Genomic DNA, 25292 nt, shown 5'->3' on the forward strand with positions numbered 1-25292 from the left:
ATAATAAAATAATAATAATATCAGCCCTGTATTATATACTTGCCCACTGCTGAGCACGGGCCTCCTCTGCTACTGAGAGGGATTAGGCCTTAGTCCACCACGCTAGCCTAATGCGGATTGGTAGACTTCACACACCTTCAAAATTCCTATAGAGAACTTCTCAGATGTGCAGGTTTCCTCACGATGTTTTCCTTCACCGTTATAGCGAACGATAAATTCACAAAGAATACACACATGATTTTAGAAAAGTCAGAGGTGTGTGCCCTTGGGATTTGAACCTGCGGACATTCGTCTTTGCAATCCGTTCCACACCCAAGTAGGCTATCGCCGCTTTTATCTTCATATTTCTGTGAATTTTTGAGGTCCCTTATGACTTAGCCCGCTGAGGGCTGTGAACAGATTGATGAAACTAATTCTACATTTCGATAAATATTCCTGACGAATATAAATGTAAGCAATGTTTTAAATACCTCTTTATAGGAAAATCGGCTGAAGATATCTAATACCTGCGGTTCCAGGATAATTGTGAGTATGTTACAGACCTTCAAGAAAAGACAAACAGAAGATGTGGTTCTCCAGTAAGGCAAGTTTATCTTAGACAGTAGAAACCATAAAAGTCATGAGACCTCCATGCACTGACCTTAACCGACGCGAGGCCCTTCGCCAAAGCAAAGAAAAACCAAAACAAGATCACGGGCAAGAGCAAAAAAGTTCTCAATTTTTTACAGTTTAACCTCATAAAAAAGGTCATCTAAGGCACCACGCGAGGCTCCAGTTTGCCCGGTTCGCCTCTCTCTACGACCGCGTCTGCCTCCATGCCACGGATAAAACTAACTACTGTCAAATGTGCATGTTATGATAAACAAACATACACGTTACAATTAGTGCGAAATTAAAACAAACAAAAATAGTTTTTCCGACAAACTGATTCATCCATTCATACAAACAAAACGTAGAGTTCCGTCAAAATCTCGTATTCGAATACTACTCGTGCAATAACAAAACGCAACGGCAACAAAACACGCTACAAATGCCTCGAGACTGAATGCAAACACGGTACAAATGAGATCGGTATAGATGTGTTCTTTTATGCATTTTTTTCCGGTGAAAAAATGAAAAAAATGCGACGCGTACGGCGGTTATCTTTTAATTATCGGAAATTGTATGCGAGAAATGGAACGTTAAATCATATTTCGGTTTCGTTTTCTGGATTTCAATGACAGGTAAAGTGTAGTGTCTTTATCTGAGGTTTTGTGTAACTTGTATAGTTAAAAGTACCATTGGTATTTGAATACTTTCTTTTTCAAATTATGTTCTGTGAGTACCAGTTTCGAAACGTCCATACAACCCTATTCCTATCGGCTTCCCTTTTAGGTTTATTTACGTCTGTCTTAGCTTTTGTTTTCTATTAAAATGGCAACGATATGTTAACAAATGCAGTTTTATTTTCATCGGATTACCTTTTGAAAAATTTCACCCTTCGCCACTGGTACGTACGTAAATATATCTACAGAAAATCCAAATCGCTTGCCTATAAGTTTAAAAATCGCTGGACAATTTACCAAAACAAAATTGTAAAATCCGTCATGCAGAAAACATTAAATACGCCGAACATAATTCCCAGAAAATTCATCTATATTTAAAAAATAAATTCGCTAAACCGTGAAAAAAATGGAAACCACTGTTAAAGTACATAAAAAATTCAATTAGACTCAAAAGCGGCGGCGGACGCGCGGTTTTTAGCGACAAATTCATTTTGGTTGCAATTTGCCGGCCGGCAACGGGTGTTCAGGGGATTATGGACTTTATTTCATCGCTCAAACGCCATGAGAGACTAGAAACATGTGTTAATAAGGCGTAAATAATATGGTTGTGGAGGTGTTCCACGCCACACGGCAGCAAACTTTAATTTCCATATTAAAACCGTCACAAAGGAAGCAGATTCAAAAACCGTACCGACGTGGGGTGGGGAACATGGAGTTACGAAATTAGGTTGCGGCGCAGAGTATTCGATTCAGTCTGTGGGAAAGTTTCACTAGTATAATAAATGTTCATTACACTTTCTTTATTATGGTATTTCAAATATTTAAATAGTGTATTACATTTTTTATATGCGTAATTTTCTTCAGGCGATGAAAATATCTTTTCTCCATCACTATCGGACTGAAATACAAAGCATAAAAGAGACCGAATTTAAGTAACGTATTTTATACTGCTATCAATTATTATAATACATATTTTTTATAATAATTTCACATAACACTCACTTAACATGATAGCGTTTTGACAAACAAAACATATATCACTCAACAAAAAAGCCACATCCAAACTCTTCAACATTTCCAACATCCTGTACGCAAACAATATTGCGCTCAGATACCGGCAGGGTATGATAATCGCGTCAAAACGCACGTGAAGAGACGCCGGGCGAGCGAGGGGCGAGGGGGGCGGGGGTACAGCGGGACGGGGGGGGGGATACTAAGCCTCTGACGGCTTAACGTTGCCGATTATCCGACTGAGTGTTCTCCACTCGGAGAAGTATGATTTATTGCGGCTTGATTGTCCCTTTATTACATTTCTTTCATTAAAGTACGAAATGTAGATTTTAATGCTTTTGAAACAAATTTAGAAACAATTCTTTACCACCTGTTAAATAAATAAAAAGGAAAAAATATAATTATTAATTTAATATCAATGACACATAGCAACAATTATAGCTGGAGTAACTAAATTATTTTGCACATATGTACAGAATTTGTGATTCCAATTATGTATAGCCAGGGTACACAAATTATTAAAGGTATCATATTTAAATAACATCCTAGTTCGGATTTGTCAATATCGCAAATGATGAAATAATTACAAAACCTAACAACTATGGTACAACACAAACACACACAAACATAACTCAAAACACACGGCTCAAAAACGAAACAAAATCATACCCGCCACATGAAAAACACAAATCCGAGTCTACATCAAATAAACCAATCGAAGCGTGTCATTTCACCGTCAAATAAAATCTAGATATTTTTCCCGTTTTTATTTGCAAGGCTAGCCTACGTGACGCTGTCGCGCTTTTAGATCCGTCATGTTTTTTTTTACAAATAAAACTACACGCCTGTGTAATGACCGAGGATTTCAAAATGCTGGCTGTTTCAGCTTGCATCTGTATAGAGGTTTTTAACTTTCACAATAATGTTAGTACATTTTGATATGAAAAAGTTGTATAAATATTTTTGGTTATGTTGTTTACGTATTTATTTTGTGGAAAACAATATAGTTTCTTTAATTTTTGAAAAACGTTTAATCAGTCTTCATAAAAACGTTCAAATACGTAGCATATTCAATTGATAAGTATTTTATGTAAATCTAATTACATATAACCATTATAATATATCGCATAGCTCAATACTTAATGGAACCAAAAAATGAAAGATACGTTCACTGTTGAACGAATAAAGCACCGGAACCACGGCACACTAATCAAGCGAGCCACTCAGCTGGAAAGCTGAATGTACCCAATTTCCTAACAAGATCTATCTCGGTGATAACGACATTACAGAACGAATGATACGGGAACGAATGAATGTAATGACGCGCGAACGATGTACTGATTTCTTGGACATTGAAGTATAATGTAAATTGTGTGTGATACAAAAATAGGTTTACTTAATGATATGGCTGTTATTAAAACTATTACAATTTATTTTCTTTTTCATCTTCTCAGAAGTTGCGAAGCAGGCCTTTAACAAATAAAAATACTCCTTTGATAGATCGGTGTAGACAGAGAGAGAGACTTATATTTTTTTCACAACTGAATCATGAAATTTGCTCTCTTCCTACCGTATGATTTTTTATGCTTAAAAGAAGACTATTACCTAATAAGCAAAACTTATTAGGTAATAGTGGTAATCTAGATCATAAATAGTATCACCAAAATCCTACTATTACTACAATATTCTCATATCCTTAGAATTTCACATTAATTCTCGAAAGTTAAACTTTAGCTGTGTACAGAAAACTGTATCTTAAATTAATTGTATTCTTGTTTACTTTCCACTAATTATATCTACTCCTTAACAGCCAAATGTCATTAGAAGTGTTTGGTGAAATAATTAAACACATTTCAACATGTCTTACGTATCAAAGATATTTTAATGAGATACACACATTACACACTCATGTCTTAGTGTTGAATAAACTCAGAAATATGTCTTTATGAGGATATAGAAGTAATTCTTATAAATTTAAAGGGCAGGGAAGTAGTGATAATATATTTGGAATGTATTTTAGGTCCGGAACTATGAGTTTTGAATTAAAAAAACATGGAGTGATAAAATATTTGGAATGAAAATATGTATATTGTATGTAGGTCCTTGGATTATATTGTGATTTATAGTTGCAAAACTAAATAAATTAAAATGTTCGTGATATTAGTTTATAAAAATCTGTTTTTTTTTTATTATTAGATACATTATTTTAGAACATAGATCACGCGTTAATTGACTCAAATGTAAAAATAAGTAATACTAATCAGATAGCATCTAGAAATAAATAAAAATATCTCAAGCCCATTTTAACAAAAAAAAATTTGAATACATTTTTCAAAATAGAACCCATTAAATATAAAAACAGCGGGGACCAAACACATTTCTTGAAGATGTTCATCCACGAGTACATTTCACCGTATCATTGTATTCTATGTTCTTTTTATTAGATTCTCCCCCGGCGCGGCTAATAATAATAAAAGCGTTATCGTATCGCAACACAATGCCGCGCCGTCGTTTACATTCCGTCAAAGCAAGTGAAGGGAACTAGGAAGCGCAGGTGATGTGGGATGCGGTTGATTACAGAGAATGAGTTGAGCAAACATACTTTATATAAACATTTATACCTTCTAATTCTACTGTTGCACTCTGTAGATAATATAGTAGCCCAAGATCCGAGCGTAGCTTAATTTGGTTGTCACTGGCAAATATTGTAAAATTTTAGTACACATACTTTTCCTGAATAAAAATTATTGAAATAAAGACTATTGTTAAAACTTTTATGAAATTTTGATGCTTAGAAAGGTGGTGGTAGTAGAAAATTTAAGTGACGTCAAATTCTAATAGCCAATGTGTGAATAATTTGTAAATTTTTGTATATAGGTGGGGCTTAGTATGGGCCGTAATCTCATGTTTGTTCATTTAAAAGTGAAGAAAGACTATGCACGTAACGTATAAAAGATCTCATATTATGGCATACCAGAATTCAACATAAAATTGTCATCGATCATATCCATTTAAAATTAGAACTCTATGTATTCGTTACTCAGTCGTCGCATGGAGCGGCTCTTTGTGTCGTAGGCAATAAAAGTACGTGCTACGGACCGCTACGTAGCTACGATGCTACGTAAAGAGCTACGCACCTGGATGACTAGCAGATTGTGAAGTTTGTATGTAAACTACAAACTCGGTTCGTACAGCTGCATCCATTTTGCACAAAAGAATTCTTAATTTCATACATTTATGCAGACAGTTATTAGTACCTTTTTCCAAATACTTTTACAATTAGATTGTTCTTTATTCAGCTAACATACACATTAAGGACAGAGAAATTTAATTTTGCATACTAACCATAAAAATACTATAGTCTACGGGGGCGAGTCCGTCTGTTTGCAATTACGAACATTCTAATAAAAAGACAGCTTTAGCTTTGATAGCCATATAACTAAAAGAGTAAAAATCCCCTATTTACCTACACGGCCATCAAATTCCTTCAATTCGAATGGCCGTAATTGGAAAAAGGCGTATTTGCTCCTTTGACGAAATAAGGCCTCCTGATAATATTTCATAGTTATTTTAATACGTATTTTTGCTAGCCTTATATAGCCTTTGTCACAACTAAATTATAACATATATTCAAATAATTAATTTAAAGTATGTCGCATCCAAACATAAATTAATATTTGATATACACATTTCCATTGCTGTCACCGGAGGAAGCTTGTATCGAATTTCGACAGCGTGTCGCCAGAAGAGCTTTGAGCTTACATACAAAACCACTAACGTATGTAAATCAGGTGTTTGATTTCAACGTCAATAGGTATAGAAATAATACGATTGTATATTAATATCGTATGATACTTTTTGCTTTCATTTTTATTTTGTTTGACTTTTTATTTTGTTGCGTTTATTATTGTCAGGAGAAGGTTCTTATGAAAGAAAAAATTCAAAAAATCTCGCGGAAAATTTGAAAATTTAAGAAAACCTAACGAAAATATTAATTTTATATAACTGTCAATTATTTGAAATAACTGTCAGCGATTGACAGAATGCGCGCTGCAAATTCATAGTTAAGACAGGACAACGTCTGTCGGGTCAGCTAGTATTTTACATAATATATGTATTGTCTTATTTATGTTTTATATACTTACCCCCACATTGTCTCATTTTTGCGTCATCCAAAGGTTGACTGTTAGAAAATGCCTCACTGTCCACCTGTACACATCTACTGCATATAAAGTGCGAATTTAAAAAATAAATATTACGGTATGACTGCATTGCCGAGGTCTCAGGTTCGATCCCCGGGTCGGGCAGTGTTATTGGGTTTTTCTACCTAGTCTTGCCATAAATATTGTAATAAAGAAAAAAGAAAATTGTTAACTGCAAATAACATTTATTACTTTTACAGTGTGTCAGTTTAATACATAAATATAAAACAATTAAAAATATAAAAAGCTTATTCGAAGTGGTCTCCATTGGCTGCAATACAGTCCTTTAAACGATGAGGCCAGTTATCAATAGAAGCACGCACTCTTTCCATGGGAAAATTCTTCACTGCCAATCGTATAGATTGTTTTAGGGACTCCAAATTATCATGGCGTTTAGAGCAAGCTGTACTCTCTAAAACTGACCACAAATCATAATCCAGCGGATTAAGATCGGGACTAGACGACGGCCAGTCTTCAGCTCTGATGAAGTCCGAAACGTTCGATTCCAACCAAGACTGCGTGGACCGAGCTTTATGACCCGGCGCCGAGTCTTGCTGGAAGGACCATACTTGGTTATTGAACATGGTGATGTTAAGGGGCTTAACTACCTTCTCAAGAATGGTATCTTGATACACTTGTGCCGATGTTTTGATACCTTTTTCACAAAAATATGGCTCAGTCACTCCTTCATAGCTAACACCCCACCAAACCATCACTGAAGTCGGATAATGTCCACGTTGCACTCTGTCGACTAATTGGGAAGCTTCCTTAGAGCTTTGAGCATAAATACGGTCATTTTGTTTGTTAAAATGTTGCTCAATTGTAAAAATTTTCTCATCCGTAAACAAAATTTTTCTGTGACCTCCCTTTGCGTACCGCTTCAGTAGTTGTTTCGATTTTACCACCCTATTCTTCTTTAAATTATCAGTTAAGAAATGGCCAGTGCGTCTCTTATAGGCTGCAAGTCCTAAGTCATCTTTTAAAATACGCGACATGGTTCTAGGTGCTATCTTCATTTCCCGAGATAAAATCTTTTGCTTTCGGACAGGATTTCTTCGAATTCTTTCCCTTACTGCTTTGACCACCTTTTTCGTACGAACACTACGTGGACGGCCAGATCTTTTTCTGTCACAAACAGAGGAGGTCTCATTGTACCTATTAATAGCCCGGTACACAAACATTTTACTAATACCAAGTGTATGGAGAGTTTTAAAAATTGCATTTGGCTCCATACCTACTTTGTGTAATGCTATCACAGCGATTCGGTTCTCTTTATCACCCCACACCATTTTAATATCGCAAAATATTTTACAATGTATTGGCGCCAAAATGAGAAAACACAATGAACAATCGTATAAAAATGACAGATTCGAAATTCAAATGTAATATTTTTTTATAATTAAGTGTAACAGTATTTATGGCCAGACTAAGTATTTAGTATTAGTCCGGAGTCTGGAATTTTTGTCTCCTTTCACGTCATAGAACAGAATAAACACAGAAGAAAGTGGGTGCACCAGATGCGCTTCGGCCTACCACTTCGGAAATAATGGTGTGAGTGTGTGCGTTTAAACTATATCTGCACTAAATATCGCCTTACAGATCTAACGTATTTGGACTGTAAATCATAATATTGTAATGTCAAGTTGAGACTATGATTTGTATGAATTAATATATTTTTTTATTATAATATTTGTATGAATATCGAGACTATCTCAGCAACCATGATGAAAAGTAAAAATCTTAATGATGTAAGAATGTCTGAAGCTGAAACATATAAATTTGCAGACAAATAAATCGCATATACCCTAAGGACAAATCCCCCAAAATCTGAAGAGCAAACACAGAGCGGATTAAATTGAGACGAAGTTTATTTAACGTGGAGTATACCTACATGCCTCGCATGCAGATCTTAATTAAAGGCAAAGATTTAAGCCCTAAAGTACTAAGTAGTCGTACTAAAGTTAATTATAATAAAATATATCCCTAATGTCTATCAGTGGCAAATGATGCTTTTCGAAAGGTAATCCGACGCAACTTACAGGTACTAATATGCATAAATGCGATATGCAAATAGTTCTATTGATAATTAGATTTAAGTTAAATGACGAAAGGGAAGCTAACAGGTTTCGGGCAATATGGACCCGTCGCCATTGATGTCTTTATCAGTAGTGAAATCTTACTAATATGATAAATGCGAAAAAATTAAAAAAAATATTAGATGTTTGTTACAAGTAAACGCAGAAACAGCTGAACAGATTTTGGTCGAATTTGGCATATAGATAGACCATGTCTTGGAATAACAGTTAGGCTAATTTTTATCCCGGTAATTTACTCCCATGGGAAATTATTTCGAATTTAATTAGATTTTTGAAATAGATGGTGCTGACGTCATAAATATGTCGACGCAAGGGAAGTCGAGCAACACCCAGTTACTAATACGGCTTTGAAATAGATGTTGAGAGTTCAATTGCATGTTAGACAATAAAATAAATATTTTGTTAATATTTGAATGTGAAGAAATACGTTACACTTAAATGAGGTTAAAATTTGAGCCCAGATAAAAAATCAAGGCATAGTATACACTTATTATTAGAAAACATTATGTTTCGGATATGACGAATTACACTTTTTTATAATATATATTATAAAAAAGTACATTATACATTACATTTTTAATTTTTTCATTTCAGTGTTATACACCCTTTTTACACGAGATTATTTAGTTTTCAAACAATGAGTCCCGAACGGCGACTCGGAATCCCTAGATAGCGACAATAGCGTCGCGACAGCGGGACACGGCTGAAAGGTGCATTGTGTCGCACCGGATGACAGCCACACGTGTGGACGCGCCGCTACCACGCTCTGACGGGCTCGGCGTAAGAACAAATGTCTGTAACTATGTTTTATAAAGTTAGAGATAGCCCATCGTCATTTTATTAGTAAATGTATTAATTTGAGATGTATTGCAAATATTTTTAGCAAGATTTACCTGCACTTTAGCCACCTAAATAGGTAATATGCGTGTTTCTTTTGACATCGAAAAATATAAAGATATAAGACGATGTTAAATCATTAATGACGGAACTAAAATAGGTTGATATTTAATACTCCCAAGTGAAGCCGAAATTTTCTGGAATGTGAAATATTTTCAACGATAAAGATTTTGAATTATAATAATCTATACTTCTATACTATTATATAAAGCTGAAGAGTTTGTTTGTTTGTTTGTTTGTTTGTTTGTTTGTTTGTTTGTTTGTTTGTTTGAACGCGCTAATCTCAGGAACTACCAGTCCAAATTGAAAAATTCTTTTTGCGTTGGATAGCCCTTTGTTCGTGGAGTGCTATAGGCTATATATCATCACGCTATACCCAATAGGAGCGGGGCAGTAATGGCTAATCTCAGGAACTACCGGTCCAAATTGAAAAATTCTTTTTGTGTTGGATAGCCCTTTATTCGTGGAGTGCTATAGGCTATATATCATCACGCTATGACTAATAGGAGCGGAGCAGTAATGACTAATCTCAGGAACTACCGGTTCGAACTGAAAAATTCTTTTTGTGTTGAATAGCTCTTTATTAGTGTAGTGCTATAGGCTATATATCATCACGCTATGACCAATAGAAGCGGAGCAGTAATGACTAATCTCAGGAACTACCGGTTCGAACTGAAAAAATCTTTTTGTGTTGGATAGCTCTTTATTAGTGTAGTGCTATAGGCTATATATCATCACGCTATGACCAATCGGATCGGAGCAGTAATGAAACATGTTGCAAAAACGGGGAAAAATTATTAGTTTTGAGAGCTTCCGTTGCGTGCGCTGCGTAAACGATTAAAGTTATGCAACAATGACGTATGACGGGATTGTTCCTCTTAAAAAAGTTCTAAAAAATATATTATAAAACAAAGTCCCCCGCTGCATCTGTCTGTCTGAACGTGTTAAACTCAAAAACTACCCAACGTATTAAGATGAAATTTGGTATGGAGACAGTTTGAGAGGCTCCCGGGAAACTACTACTTTTATAACGGAAAACTTTAGCCTGAAAAACTTTTATAACGCGGGCGGAGCCGCGGGCAAAAGCTATACTATTATATAAAGCTGAAGAGTTTGTTTGTTTGAACGCGCTAATCTCAGGAACTACCGCGTCAAACTGAAAAATTCTTTTTGTGTTGGATAGCCTTTTGTTCGTGGAGTGCTATAGGCTATATATCATCACGCTATACCCAATGGGAGCGGAGCAGTAATGGCTAATCTCAGGAACTACCGATTCTAACTGAAAAAATCTTTTTGTGTTGAATAGCCCTTTGTTTGTGGAGTGCTCTAAGTTATATATCATCACGCTATGACCAATAGGAACGGAGCAGTAATGAAACATGTTGCAAAAATGGGAACAATTGATTAGTTTTGAGAGCTTCCGTTGCGTGCGCTGCGTAAACGGTTAAAGTTATGCAACAATGATGTATGACGGGATTGTTCCTCTTAAAAAGTTCTAAAAAATATATTATAAAACAAAGCGCCCCGCTGCATCTGTCTGCCTGAACGTGTTAAACTCAAAAACTACCTAACGTATTAAGATGAAATTTGGTATGGAACAGTTTGAGACCCTGGGAAGAACATAGGCTCCCAGGAAACTACTACTTTTATAACGGAAAACTTTAGCCTGAAAAACTTTATAACGCGAGCGGAGCCGCGGGCAAAAGCTAGTATTAGATAAAAATCAGCATGTAATAATCTGTGGTGCCTCTCTACACGTTCAAAATTTGACTTAAATAGTCCAAACTCTTTCTCTGTCTTAAGACTGAAAAATTTTAATTCCAAATTTAAATGGTTTTAACTTTTTTCATTCCCCCGCGTTACATTTAGGCTCAAGCATAATGGAATGTGCGCCGAGAACACACTGACAGGTTTATTGTTACGAATCTGAGTGACGAGCGAACTGGTTGTCATAGTATTTGACGAGATAGAGTTGGGATACCTATCCCATCAACATATTATTATATATGAATATATATAGCGTAAAAATGACTTTGTAATCTAAGTTTTAAAATATTTATAAATCTATACTAACATATAATACTGAAGAGATTGTTTGTTTGAACGCGCCAATTTCAGGTATTACTAAACCGATTTTGATATTTTTTCAATAATGGGAACCTACATTACTCCTAAATTCTATAAGCTATTTTTTATCCCGCGAAATATTTATTCCGGGATAACTTTTTCACGCAGGCCGACTAACAAAACAAACAAAGGCCAGTACCATATACAAATGAATCAAAATAAGATTCTTGAATTTTTATAAAATAATTTATAAACCGCAAATCACACTAAGTATTATAATCACATCTTAGATTCTAACAGCATTTTTGTGACATGATAAGTATGGAAATATAATTTGATGGGTGGTGATGAATATTTAAATTTTGAGGTAACTCAATTGATTATTTAAATGATGACGTAACTCAATTGCTTATCACGGACTCTACCTATCATGAAAAATAATTTACAATTGATTTTCAACTATATAAAATAGAAAAAAGGTTTCTAAAATAGAAATGTATTTTGAAATCCTCTCTTGATTCTTATCTCCCTCGAGGAACTTTTTAATATTCTAGCCTATAGCTTCGTATTAATAGATTCAACTTAGTTTTGCTTTGAGTGCGACATCATCTGAGTCGCTGTCAAATTAAAGTGAATATCCTAAGTTGGTCGCACTTTAATAAATAGACATCAGCATCACGAATCTCAAATGATATTTTAAGTTAACAGCTGAGTTTTGTTAACAACACCGTTTCAGCTAAGAATAAGCTCATAAAGAACAACTTAAGAGTTGATTATTAAATAGTTCAATTAGATGTCTACTTGAGATCCTACTCAAATATGAGATTGATTTATTAAAACGCTCTTAAGTCCCTGAGATATCGTGATAAATGAAAGATATTTTGAATAACTACATACACACATAGACATACTCTCTTTCCTCCTATCTTATATATACATTTCGCCCCTACATATTGGTAGTGTCTTCATCACATCAAAGTGTTATGAGTATCATTCGAGTTGATGGCGTTGCAGTTATTAAACCATTGTTCAAACACTTTACAATGCTGTTCTTGAGTTTAATTGTTTTACGCTATTGCGTCTCTATTGATTTATATATTGAGTTATTTATAATACTCTGAGTTACAAATTATGTGTTTTTGTGCATTTTCATAATAACATAGATGTTAAAAAATCATTTATAGGTACCTACTGAAGTAAATAAATACTGTACTAAATGAGTTTTATTTATTCAGTCATTACTTCATGTCTTTTTATTTTACTGGGTTAATTTGTTTCAATGGAGATCCATACTACGATATATTATAATTTGCAAAAAATAAAATAATATGTACAATATTCGCTAACCCTAACGACTAATTAAAAAAGGTGTTCATTAACAAAAAATATAAAAAAGACCCCAAAAACATACATTACAAAACATATCCCCTTTTCTGTCTGTCTGTATGTTATCGATTTTCTTAAAATCTACTGAACAGATTTTTATGAAATTTTGGTATGGAGATAGTTTAAAACCCTGGGAAAGTTTTAAGCTTTTTATCTCAGGAAAATATATAGCAGGACTTTTATTCCGAAAAACTCCTTTATGCGGGCGAAGCTGCGAGCAACAGCTAGTTTATATCAAATATCAATTCATAAACTCAAACACGCAAAGAGCCTCAAATCCCATCTGCAAATACCGTGGGTAGATCTTAATACCCCCTTTGTCTAACACATTTGTAAGTCAGCGGCAGCCGTCTGGCGATATTAATGTGGGTAATGGGCCCGTCCTTAAGACACTGAGTCGGACAATGTTGACATACTGTCAGTGATTTATGTACGCTCCTTGATTTGATTGCTGTTATGAATATTTGTATCGGACCGCTTAAACTTCGAATCTCAATGAAACTAGTTCAGGATACAATTTACGAATGACATTCAGATTTTGTACATAACAATAGTTTACGAAACAATCTTATTAATCAAATACCGCTAGTAAGTGTTAATCTATTCTTCTTTTGTTTAAAACATTTGTAAGTCAGCGGTAGCCGTCTGACGATATTAATGTAGGTAATGGGACCGTTCTTAAGACACTGAGTTGGACAATGTTGACATACTGTCAGTGATTTATGTACGCTCCTTGATTTGATTGCTGTTACGAATATTTGAATTCGGGCCGCTCATAGTTCGAATTTGAATGAAAATTTGGGTTAGATTTGAATGTAAAGCCCGCTGTTCAGGGGTAGAGTAAATGACATAGTAATACAGTAAAGTAGTAACTATGCTACTAACTATACCAAAGTAAAACGATTTAGAAGACTGCTGTATTCAATATACTAAAACTGGTTGAGCACTAAGTTGGTTGACTCTACTATTTACTCTGACCATATCCACTGGGCTTTAATACTCTTAAGCCCAGAGGATAGATAAAAGTATTATTTTACATTCTTTTTACGTTATAATAGGTAAGTTGGTACTTTACTGATCCTACTACATTTTTTTTTAATATAGTTGAAATGGAATGCGATCTGTAATACGCATTAAAGCACAATGCAATGCTAAAGCAACTCTAAACAATACCTATATAATAAAATAACAAAAATAAAGCTAATAATGCTAATGAATAAAAGGACCTCAAATTACAAAATAAATACAGAACAAAATCTTTAAAAAATAAACACAAGACAACCAACAAATTATAAAAGTAATTCTGTCTTACTTGTTGATTCTCGGATGCTCCCCAACAAGGAAATAATCAACCCTATCCCTCGGAACTCGGAATTTATTGCTCAGCCATAAATATTAAAAAGTTGAGCGCATAAATCTCCGCTTATATTAATAAAAGCGAAGAAGTTATAAAGACATATGCACGAGCAATATCGCTCCGAGACTTCCGTTTCGTAAATCACGCTATATTGAAACTTGGCTTTTATTGTAATAAACATTGTGTTTGTATTAACTTTTACTTGAAATTTTGCTTGTTAAATATTTTCTAGAATACCACTAGGTATGCATAAATTTCGGGAAATGAAATGTGTTTTCGAGAAATAAAAATTGTAATATTGTAATGTTTCTTTCGAGAGTGGTCTTTAAGTGACTGTATCAAATCTTCATGATCATCTAGTGTGGGAACTTTTCAATCTATGATGAAACGAAATGTAAAATTTACAGGTATTTTATGTAACTATTGAGACGGTTTCCGGAGTGCCGTGCAATCAGAACACATGTTCTGTGTAAATGCTTATAATTTTAATATTCTTCTTCTTAGAACTGCGTTCGACACCCAAGATTATTAAAATGATATAGCATAACTAAAAAACATAAATTACAAGGCATAAAATATAATGAATTCCAATTATGTATCCAAGGGTAAAAAATAGTTATTAAAATATTTAAAAAATAATCATGGTAAGAAAATATATATCACCAAATAACAAATCTTAATTTAAATGCACCGAAAACTTCAAGAAACTCGAGTAATTAAATATTAAAACTTTACCCCACAGCAACCGGATATGTCCCGCTGTAAGCCGGCCATGCTCAGCGAATTAATGGCTGCCGTCCCCGTCGCGCGGCGAGAAAAGAATGGCACTAATTAATCAAAAGGCGCATACTGTTGATTTCCATAGAGATTTTTCCAGAATCCAACGATTGACTGAGGACGATTGCATCTATCTAAATTGTAACGCTGTACCAATGTATTGTTATATTTACCGCAATCACTGTAACATCATCTGACTACATACTCTGTTCTATGATGATGATGACTAGTGTTGGTCAACGGACTATCGCTGACAGCCTTTTTTGTGTTAACTTTGTTGTATAAAAAGATGTCTAAGATCCTTCTATGAATCGAAACAGGCATACTCTCTTTTAGATGTATGAAAGATTTTTAACTTGTAAGATACTATAAGGTCTTCTCTTGTAAAAAACATTTTAAAAAATCTGCTTTTGACTGACATTACTTTGTATAAGATTTTATTTGGATAACGTCATTAAAATTGTTAAGCAGTTTTTACATATTGTATCCACTACATCACTGGTCAAATAGGAGAAAAAGAGAATTAACCAAAATAAACCTTTTTAAAATAAAAGTTTTTAATTTAGAGTACCTAGAACAGACACCGAAGAGCTGTATAGCTCGTACATTTGCATAAATCCGATTCCTAGCACTTAATTTTTGTACCAATAAAACGAAAGCAAAAAGAGAACGAAACCAGCAACTCACCGAACATCCGTCTGCCCAAGTCAATCACCGATCGAATCCGAAGACCGCCCGCCAAGTTTTATTCGCTAATGGCCGCTTTGTGCTAAGACAATTCGCCGGATTGAATTTTTGTTTGTCGTCTCTCGTTTCGTTTTTATTAGTCTCCCCGTTGTAATCCCGTGGTGATTAATGTTTGCCTTGTTATTGAAACTCGCTTTTGGCGCTTTTAAGCCTTCTCTTTAGTATTATCTGCTTTTTGTGTTTTAGGTTTTTTTTTCTGGCTGTATATGTAACTTCGTATCTGTTGGATTACTTATTTAACGCTTAGATATGGTTTACTTTCAAGTATATTAAGAAATTCTTCAATAAAGAGAAGGTGTGATTCACTTTCAAGTATATAAGAAATGTTTTCTTCTATAAACAAATAATTTAATTAAGTATTTACCTTTCCCTAATATCACATAAAATATATGGCACGTTAACGTACAAACATTTAGTCGTATATATTTGAATGTTAAACAAATATAATTTGCCTTCAGCTAGTGCACTCAGTCCATAGTAGACAGTCACCCTTCGATTTATGACACTCAGAAATATTCCAAGTCTTCAAGAATCAGTAACAATCATACCTATTCCATCGTAATTAAAATATAATTTACGTCTTAAGAATCATAAAATTCAATCCCCGTCATTCAAATTACACCTGAAATCAAAGTTTTATTCGTCAAAAGACATTCGGCGAGGGAAGGCGATCAGTGGAGAGGAATAAATTTTTGTCGGTCTGCCTCCACTTCGTTGTTAATTAACACTCAAACTCAACAGATCGGTTTTATTATTGGCAAATTGTTTTCGAAACAAATCCCGCTAATTTGACGTTGAAACAAAGTTTGAAACTTGAGAGAAAATCTTTACGCACGATTTGATTTCTCGTTGATATCAATTTTCTAAACGAATTAGTAAAGTTTAAAGAACATTTTATTATAATAAAATTAACCTACTAGTAAACTGATTAAAAATCTGAGAAATTTAACTAGACCTAATTTAGGAGCTCCATAATACTCTTTAAATATGTTCGAATTTTAAAACCTGCCACAGACGAAATTACACACAAGTGAAGTGTAAAGAGGACACATCCTAAGCTGTAACACACATCCGAACCCGATTAAGAGAGTAATTATACGTATTACGTAGCAATAATTCGCAATCAAGAAACAATAAATAAACACACACATAATAAGTACTCTAAATTCCCTAATGTGACAAATACGGTCACATTAGGGAATTTAGAGAATTAAATTCATTATTCACATTAGGGAATTAAATTATAATTTTCCGTTATAATTCTGCCAACAAGAATTATAACGGAAAATTATAATTTTGTACTTATATTGTAAACAAAGGCAGGAATCCTAAGCCGTAGTGTAGATGCTTAACAAACACTACACTGCTATGTGTACTTGCAGTAATTTTTACTACCCACCATTTTCAATAAATGATACCAATCGCTTTTTCCGATCTATTTCAAAAATGGAACGATGAGGGCAAAGACTTTTTGCCATGTTGACAGTTGTTTTAATTTTTTTCGTTGTCTGAATCGGATTAAATATTGAATTGGGATCGTTTCTTAAGAACGGCTGTTAATGAAACCACATGTTTGACTTTACCTCTACTAATATTGTTCCAAAAGACACAGTTTTAGTTTTCTGATTTCTTGATCATTTTGTAATTTAGAGTGAAAATGGTGTGTATAATAAATTGTATTTGTGACTGAAAGTATGATGTCGCCGCTCCGACAAATTATCTTTGTGTAGTAGTGGTGACCTTATGACAAGTAAAATTAAAATTACTTTTTATAAATTTTTACTTTTGTTTGAAACACAACTTTTTATTTTGCATCCGTTATTATAATAACTTTTGATACAGTATTGTTTTCTAATACACAAATATATGATTTAATTTATTAACGCAATGTCAAAATAATCCTGTATAATAAAAATGAATTTCGTAATAATCTTTTCAATAAAGTAGCAAATAAATACGCAGAACACAATGGAGGTGTCGTTTTTAACACGAATGACATCTGCATCAAACTTGATACAATAATCATACATCCAACACGAATCGGACACGTCACAATCGACTAAATCATAGGTTAGAGAACAAAACTAAAAAGTGTGGGGCGATCCCCCGCCGTGTAATTATATTAGCGGTAACCTCGTATTAACCGCGTGTGCGACCCTTTGTGGTACGTAGTGATAAAACAGTGGGAACAATTCCTTTGACGTTTTATTACGCGTCCAACTGTACGGGTGTTATGACGTAATATAGCAATTGGAGAACTAATATAAATAATCGAATAGCCTTCCAAATCCAAGATTACTATTATCTAGTAACCTAGGCTGGCCAGCTTCTCAAGCACCTCGGGTGAAATATTATGTAGGATCCAATGTATCTTTGTAGGCAATAGCGGAACGTTTATGTTGACGTTCGAGTCACAGGCGGCCTTAGGGGGACCAGGCAACCTCCTGGGGCCTCGCGCGTTGTCTAAGAGGATCTTTTTTTACGATCTTACCGACGGAACTGTTAAAATCAGGGATGTTTTTGGTCCACCCGGGGCCTCACGTAGTTTTCTTTACTTTCACCAGGGGCCTTGTGTCATTTTCTATTAGGATCTGCTTGTCCCCCTTAAGCCGGCACTACCTCCTAATAATAATAATCGTTTGACTTCTGCTGCTACTGTGCAACTGCACATAAATAGTACCACACTCAAGACAAATTATGAATCACAGTATGCTACCGCATTGCGCTCGAAATCCTTATCGTCTTAACCCTTTATCAGTTAAGGCCAAATCATTTCTCGATTTTCAATGTTCATGAAACTGGGATATCATAGTACCTACTTGCATACAGTTACTTGGTGACACAGAACTAACGTAAATATAATACTTACCAATGGATGAAAATGTTTCAATTACTTAATCAACTCTGTTTCCAACACCTACAATATTTGCTATCCATGCTAACATATTTTCAGTAGATGTAGTTGTAGGGGGACATTACCACATTATCCCTAAATGTCACAGGCGGGAGTCCCCTAACGAGTGCGATTCGTTCCGCCATTATTGGGTGACAAAAATGTCATACTGTTAACGCCTAATACAAACATATACCTACGTATACAGAACAAAGTGTATATCTTTAGGGATTGTGGCTAAAGAATTATAACAAAGCTTTATAAATTAAGTCGGTCTTTTCTAAATTAATGTGCTCTATTGTTTTATCGTAAAAGATGGTAATAGAAAAATCTTTTGGTTACTACATTCTCTTATACACAGTAAGGTCTCTAAAGGGGCAGTGCCGAAGGGTTAAATTGGCTTACTTTATAAGATTCCTATCGACTTACTTGTGCAGCCATATTGAATAGATACTATAATAATTTATGTCGATTTCCATTTTTAAACTTTCTCTCTTTACCTTTGCATTTTGGTAATAATGCTATGACCATGGCACCATCCTTCAAGCCAAACATTTGTAAAAGACAAAACTGTCAGATAGAGCGCGACTTTAACACTTCTAAAGTCAATTTAAACACATATAACATTAAATACCGCACATACCTAAAATAAATTATTCACAGAACTCAATACAACTATTAATAACATTAAAATCATTTGAATACCTAATTTCGTACAACGAAGATATCAATGGAAACTGCGAGACAATACATGTCAGAAACATCTGCATTCGATATACTGTTACATTAATGTTTGTTATTGATTTTGACCTCTATTATGTGTGTGGGAAGGTGTATGTTGCGCTGTTTGTATGACGTGAATGATTGACGGATCAACAATGACAGGGTCGCAGTAATGCGAGGCACGAAGGGGACTGTGCGATGCAGTCGATCGTTCAAACCGCTAATAGGATACTGTTTTAGGGGTCTGTGGCAGGAAAGTGAATACGAAACCCTTGTAAGAGTTTTGTGTGACAATATGATGTACAATGAAGAATTGAATTGTCATTGTAAAAGTTGTAGCTGTAATTTTTTTTTTGATGAGATTGTCCGGTTTTTGAAGCTCACGAGAAATATTCTATTATTTAAAAAAAACGGAGAAGTGTGAATTGGACTCGCGTACCAAGGGTTCCGTATAAACTTGTAGTTATGGTATTATATATATGTTAGTTCAAACTTGAAAAACCTTATTCAACTGAAAATAATATGTATATAAAAAATTCGCTTTTTTTATTAAGGTACCTTTTTTCCTAAAAATGTCCTGTATTACTTCTTGCTAAATATCATGATTCTAGGCCAACGAGATGTACGCTATAAGTTGTGATTTCCTTGGGAAATTGTAAAATATGCAACAATATGCGACACAAACGATTCTATGTTTTAATCGCATTGAATTAAAAGTTTGTATATTTCTCAGTTGAAACAGACCGTAGACCCGAGTATTTCATATAAATTTTGGTTTGATATCTTTACATATTATTGAGTAAAAAGGTCTTGGCAGAGAGACAAACAGTCAGACGGACAACAAAGTGATCGTATAAGGATTCCTTCTGAGGTACGGAAATGACCACTTATATTAAATATGTTTATTTATTTTTTGTAGTCATAGAGTTCATTAAATTATTATAAATAAAATATGTTCTATTACTTTAGAATTTAGATGTTACTTCTACCGAACACTGCTTCGATAATCTTGCAAATAAAACAAGGCCATTTAACAAATGCTTCTCGTTCACCAAACAAAGCACTCGAGAAAATGGGAAAAATTAAAAAGTAATAAAAACCCAAATGAGGAGCTTTCAATCATCCCCCTGACGTCGTGGGGTGGGGTGTGGTGACGTCACATGAGATTAAAAAGTTTGACGGCACTCCCACGGAAATTAGCATTTTACCCGTGGGCTTCATTTGCATACCGGCCGATCTAATTTTTAATCTTTTGTTGTGTTAAAACCAAAGGGAAATGTGCGCGGAGATTGATATTAAATTTCAAATATGGAATTTAGATTTATAATTATTTAAAAGTAAATGTATCTATGAGAAAATAATAACTGTATTTTTTTAAATAAAATAAAATGCTTTATTCATCACGTAGGCGAACATAGTTGCACTTATGATAAGTGAAGGTACATGAGAATATTCAATTAATACATAAATAAAGTCGCTTATACATATAACTAACGACTTTTTATATTGGACATAAAATAAATGAAAGACTAAAGTAAACAAAGAAGCCAGCTCGGGCTGGCAGGAAAGAAGAAATAAAAGAGATATTTTAAAAGATTTTAAACAACCAAAACAAGCACACACCCGCTGCACCCCCGAATGGGTAAGCGGAGATGCAACCAGGGAAGGGAATTTGTAATTGTACACTGATATTATGGATTCAATATAAAGTATGGACAGCTTTAGTAATATATTGTATGCTAAATAAAACGAAACAAATTAATTATTGACACATAATCTCGCCTTTAAGCCCGAAGGTGTAGCAGAGGATGATATCCCAATTTTCGAAAAGTTTATACCCACCCTCCCGTGATGTGATGCGGGGTGAACCTATCGTATATCGGTCACAAATTTGAGACTCCAAGCTGATCGCAGAAAAACCCAAATTTCACTTAACCCAAACCGGGATTCGATCCCAGAACCTCAGGACAGTATTCGTACCGCGCACGCGATACAATAACCAAGGCAGTATAGATACAGTACAAATTGATATGCACATAAAGATTCAGTCAGAAGATAATAGGCGCGATGGAGTTTGTAATCATATAAGTACTTATAAACTTGTTTTAGCGTTAAGAGGTGGTTAAGAATTGCTTGACCAGTTCCTAGTTCAAACCTTATTAAGAGGTAAGATGGCGGGTTTTGACTTACAGCTGATCGAGTAAATTTTTGTTTTAACTAAGCATAGCTTTGCCAAATATTTATAAGTACGACTGGTGATTTGTAATAATAACATTAGCGGCAACCTTGATAATCTCATTGACAAAATAATTATCACTTTAACTGAGAAAATATATATACGACATATTGGAAAAGCAGATAATTAAAATACCTAGTAAGTGGTTTAATGTGTTTAATTTATTAAAGCAATGTCAAAATAATGCTATGTAACCTACCAACAAGTTTATAATAATTCAAATTTCATGAAAATGTATAATTAACAACAAACTAAAGAGTATTATTATTATAAAATGTTTTATTGAAAAATATCCGTCAGCCTTCGACAACGTACCCTTCAATCGATAAAAAGTATTGTGCACAGCCTAATTTAAAAATGAGAAGCGAGGAAGCATTGTGCGAGCGGACAAAAAATATGAAAGAGCACCCAGGGGCACTGCAAAATAAACGCAAAAGTATCCTATTTCATATTTAAAGAAGCTTCACTTTGACATAAAGAGAATTTTTAGGTCTTAAGTAACGACTTTTGAATAATGAAAACAATAAAAAACTACAAATACAACAAAATTATTAAATATAAAGGTAAAATAATAAATGGAACCCAAAAATCCCAGTTTTATTTTTATTAGCTTTCACTACAGTTTCTAGAAAAATATTTATAGCCAACACCGCAAACATAAAAATAATTTTAAATTACTCATTTTATGTCAATAGATTCAAAAAATATATTTCCAAAAAGGTATATTTATACTATATTTATCCTACAAATATAGTAAACGAATCCAAACCAGCCCAGTAATCGTACGGTGACTCTACCGCCGTGGCTAACCGCAGAACCATAACGTTCGACGCAACCCACCACAGCTGTCACTTAATAATTTAATTGTGCATTTCCCTCCGTTTTTCACACCGTTCTCGGCGGCTCACGCTTTTATGCATTTCATGTTTCAATTGTCTTTTATTTTGCCAATATTCGCGCATACGTATATTTAGCTACATACTTTATAATACACTGCTGACGTGTACAGTAAAATGGTTTTTAAAATATACGCAACAAGGCTGATTTTATCGCTAAACAATTACTTCTAAACAAGTAAATAGGTGCAATATATACTTTACTGTATGTAAAAATATTCATACTACGTTATATGTTTCAATTGATAATTATTATAAGACGCTTTATAAGTGAAAAATAAATCACGAGAAGACTTAAATAACTAATAATTCTCCTTAAGTATTTCGAAGATATGAATGTCTGCACCAGCATTAGGCCGGCTTGGTAGAGTAAGGTCTAATTACTGAAAAGGTTAGTAATAGAGGATGCGCGTGCTTGTCCAAAGAAAGTCGTTTTATACAGAGTTGATATTAATAGAACTGGCATAATTTGGCACGGCATCTAGGCAAAGATGGTGCAATTCCGAAACTCTAGGAAATAGGGGAAAAAAGTATAAGTAGTTTTGAGGTAAATTTTAATAAAAACTAAAACTGCATCATTAGGCCTTTATTATTATTATTATTGTCAGCAATTAAACTGGTTTTGGAAATAAACAGACTTTCTATTATTGAATCTCACATCTCCGCGTATTGCTGTTAACCAGGATTTTGAAAATGTTTGGATGTTTATTAGAAGTAGGCACAAAAATAGCTAAACATGGGAAATCATATTTTTTTTAAATAATTTTTAAAGTAGATGGCGTTAGTGTCGAGTAGGTGACTTATGAATCATTGAAGTGTTTTGGGAATTTTGGTAGCGAGAAAGGGGTCTCACACAAGCAAAGCCGTAAGCAACACATATTTAATAATAAACTGATTTATATTTTTAGTTGCCTTAGAGTTGGTGCCAGCCTATAATAAAAGGAATGAGAATTTGCTGATCTTGCCATTGTCATGCCTTCACAATAATAAATATTGTATATACCGATAATCTTTTATCGATTATCATATTTCGTTCTGTAAGTTATAGTAGGTAATTAAGTATTAAAATCTTATTGCACTTATTGGGATTTAATATCAATTCAGTCAATAACAGTAACATTTTTAGGTTTAATTTAATCTAAAAAAAAATTAAGACTTTATGGTCACGGGGCTGACAGAGCATGAATGCTGCAAAGTCTTCGAAACGTCGGGAGAAAATATCGTACATTTGTTTATGTATTTATCTAACTTAACTAGCAATTTTAATTAGTCACCGACTTTAAAATTGGTAACCATTATATAGAAACGTTTAATTTTTTTTAATGGTTTTTGAAGGCGGTATAATTTTTAAATAAAAAGTTTTTAATGTTTAATGTGGTAATTATTACTGTCGCGCATTTTATTTGTATTACTCGATCTAAGGACGTCCATCCTCCGTCGAGAATCAGGTATCTATACTTTACTATGCAGAAATGCCTCTAGCTTTTAAAAAAATGCTTGTATTAAAAAAAAAAACAATGCTATAAAAATCAAACTTTACTCAATTTATAAAACAAAAAACGAGCGTGATAAAAATTTCGCAATGCGTGATTCGCATTGACATTTATAAAAGTCTCTTTTCTTCTTTGCTTTTCTTAAGCATTCCATGGCATTCAGTGGCATCACTGACACATCTAATCCTTTCTGCTTACCAACACGCGACTATGCGGGTGCGCATAATCTTAATAGGTATGATGTTAGAATTGTCGATGCGTGTTTCTAAACATCGACCCTTAAAAGGCAATCATATCTAAGCGAAAAATATACCAAAAATGTGTTATGTACATAATATGTGTAATTGCCATTCTTTTAAGAATGTAGTTTCTTTATACATAATATGTATGAATTTTCTTATTAAAGTCAAAACTTTAAATCGATTAACTTAAATGTTTACTTATTGTCGCTTAGATAGGATAGCCTTTCGAGCGTAGATGTATTTGATAATAATCGATGCATCTACCCTCGTATCTATACTACAATTCCTACATTTTTTCGCATTACTCTAGCAATGATAAGTTATCTCTCTTTTAAAAAAAAATATTGCCATCGATGAAAGTTTTATATTTGACATTGAAAAGTAAAATAGAATGCATCGCATGTTTATTTTGAAATTATTGTTCCAATAAAAAAATCTTTAAAAAAAATTTTTTAAAATAGAACAGATTAAAATAATATTATTTAAAAATAGAATACATACCGCAACCTCTTTCCGCGAGCAAAACACGCGCGAAACCACAGCGCGACCACAAAAACGATAAACACTCCAGTCCCGTGGAAGTGAAATGGAATACTGTCGGAATATTCGGGACTCACCGCCCAGCCGAGGAAGGCGGGGCCACAGCTGGGCGGGACGGGACTGGCAAATCAGCTTCATTTCAACACTTCTTTTCTTGTCGCTGAGAAGTGGAATGGTCAGGATAAGTGGGCACAACTTGCGAGATACCGCGAGATAAACAGCGCCGTAAGTAGGTAAATCTGTCGCATCGGCCATCTTTTTTAACGCTCATTAATGCTTCTGATGCAGAAATTAGCACACCATTCTAAACGAAGCTTTAATATAATATCATGATTGTAATATCGATCTTGCCTAATAAAAATGTAAATAAGTATTAGAATTGCCAACGCCACGCCTTAATTCAAATTGAATTATATGCGAATGAGATAATGGTTGTTTATTGACCAGTTCTAAAATATATGCAT

The 25292-nt window shown here is 34.0% G+C and overlaps 1 protein-coding gene across 1 annotated transcript in view; it reads right to left on the minus strand.

Moving 5' to 3' along the window:
* Nucleotides 1-24864, minus strand: part of LOC115445380 — a 28728-nt gene extending 3864 nt beyond the window's left edge. The window contains exon 1 of the mRNA XM_030171618.1: nt 24790-24864. The gene's annotated coding sequence lies outside the window, so the exon portion shown is untranslated. The remainder of the gene's footprint in view (nt 1-24789) is intronic.
* Nucleotides 24865-25292: the final 428 nt, after the last annotated feature.

The sequence above is a fragment of the Manduca sexta genome, chromosome 8, assembly GCF_014839805.1.
Source record: "Manduca sexta isolate Smith_Timp_Sample1 chromosome 8, JHU_Msex_v1.0, whole genome shotgun sequence".
Classification (NCBI taxonomy): Eukaryota; Metazoa; Arthropoda; class Insecta; order Lepidoptera; family Sphingidae; genus Manduca; species Manduca sexta.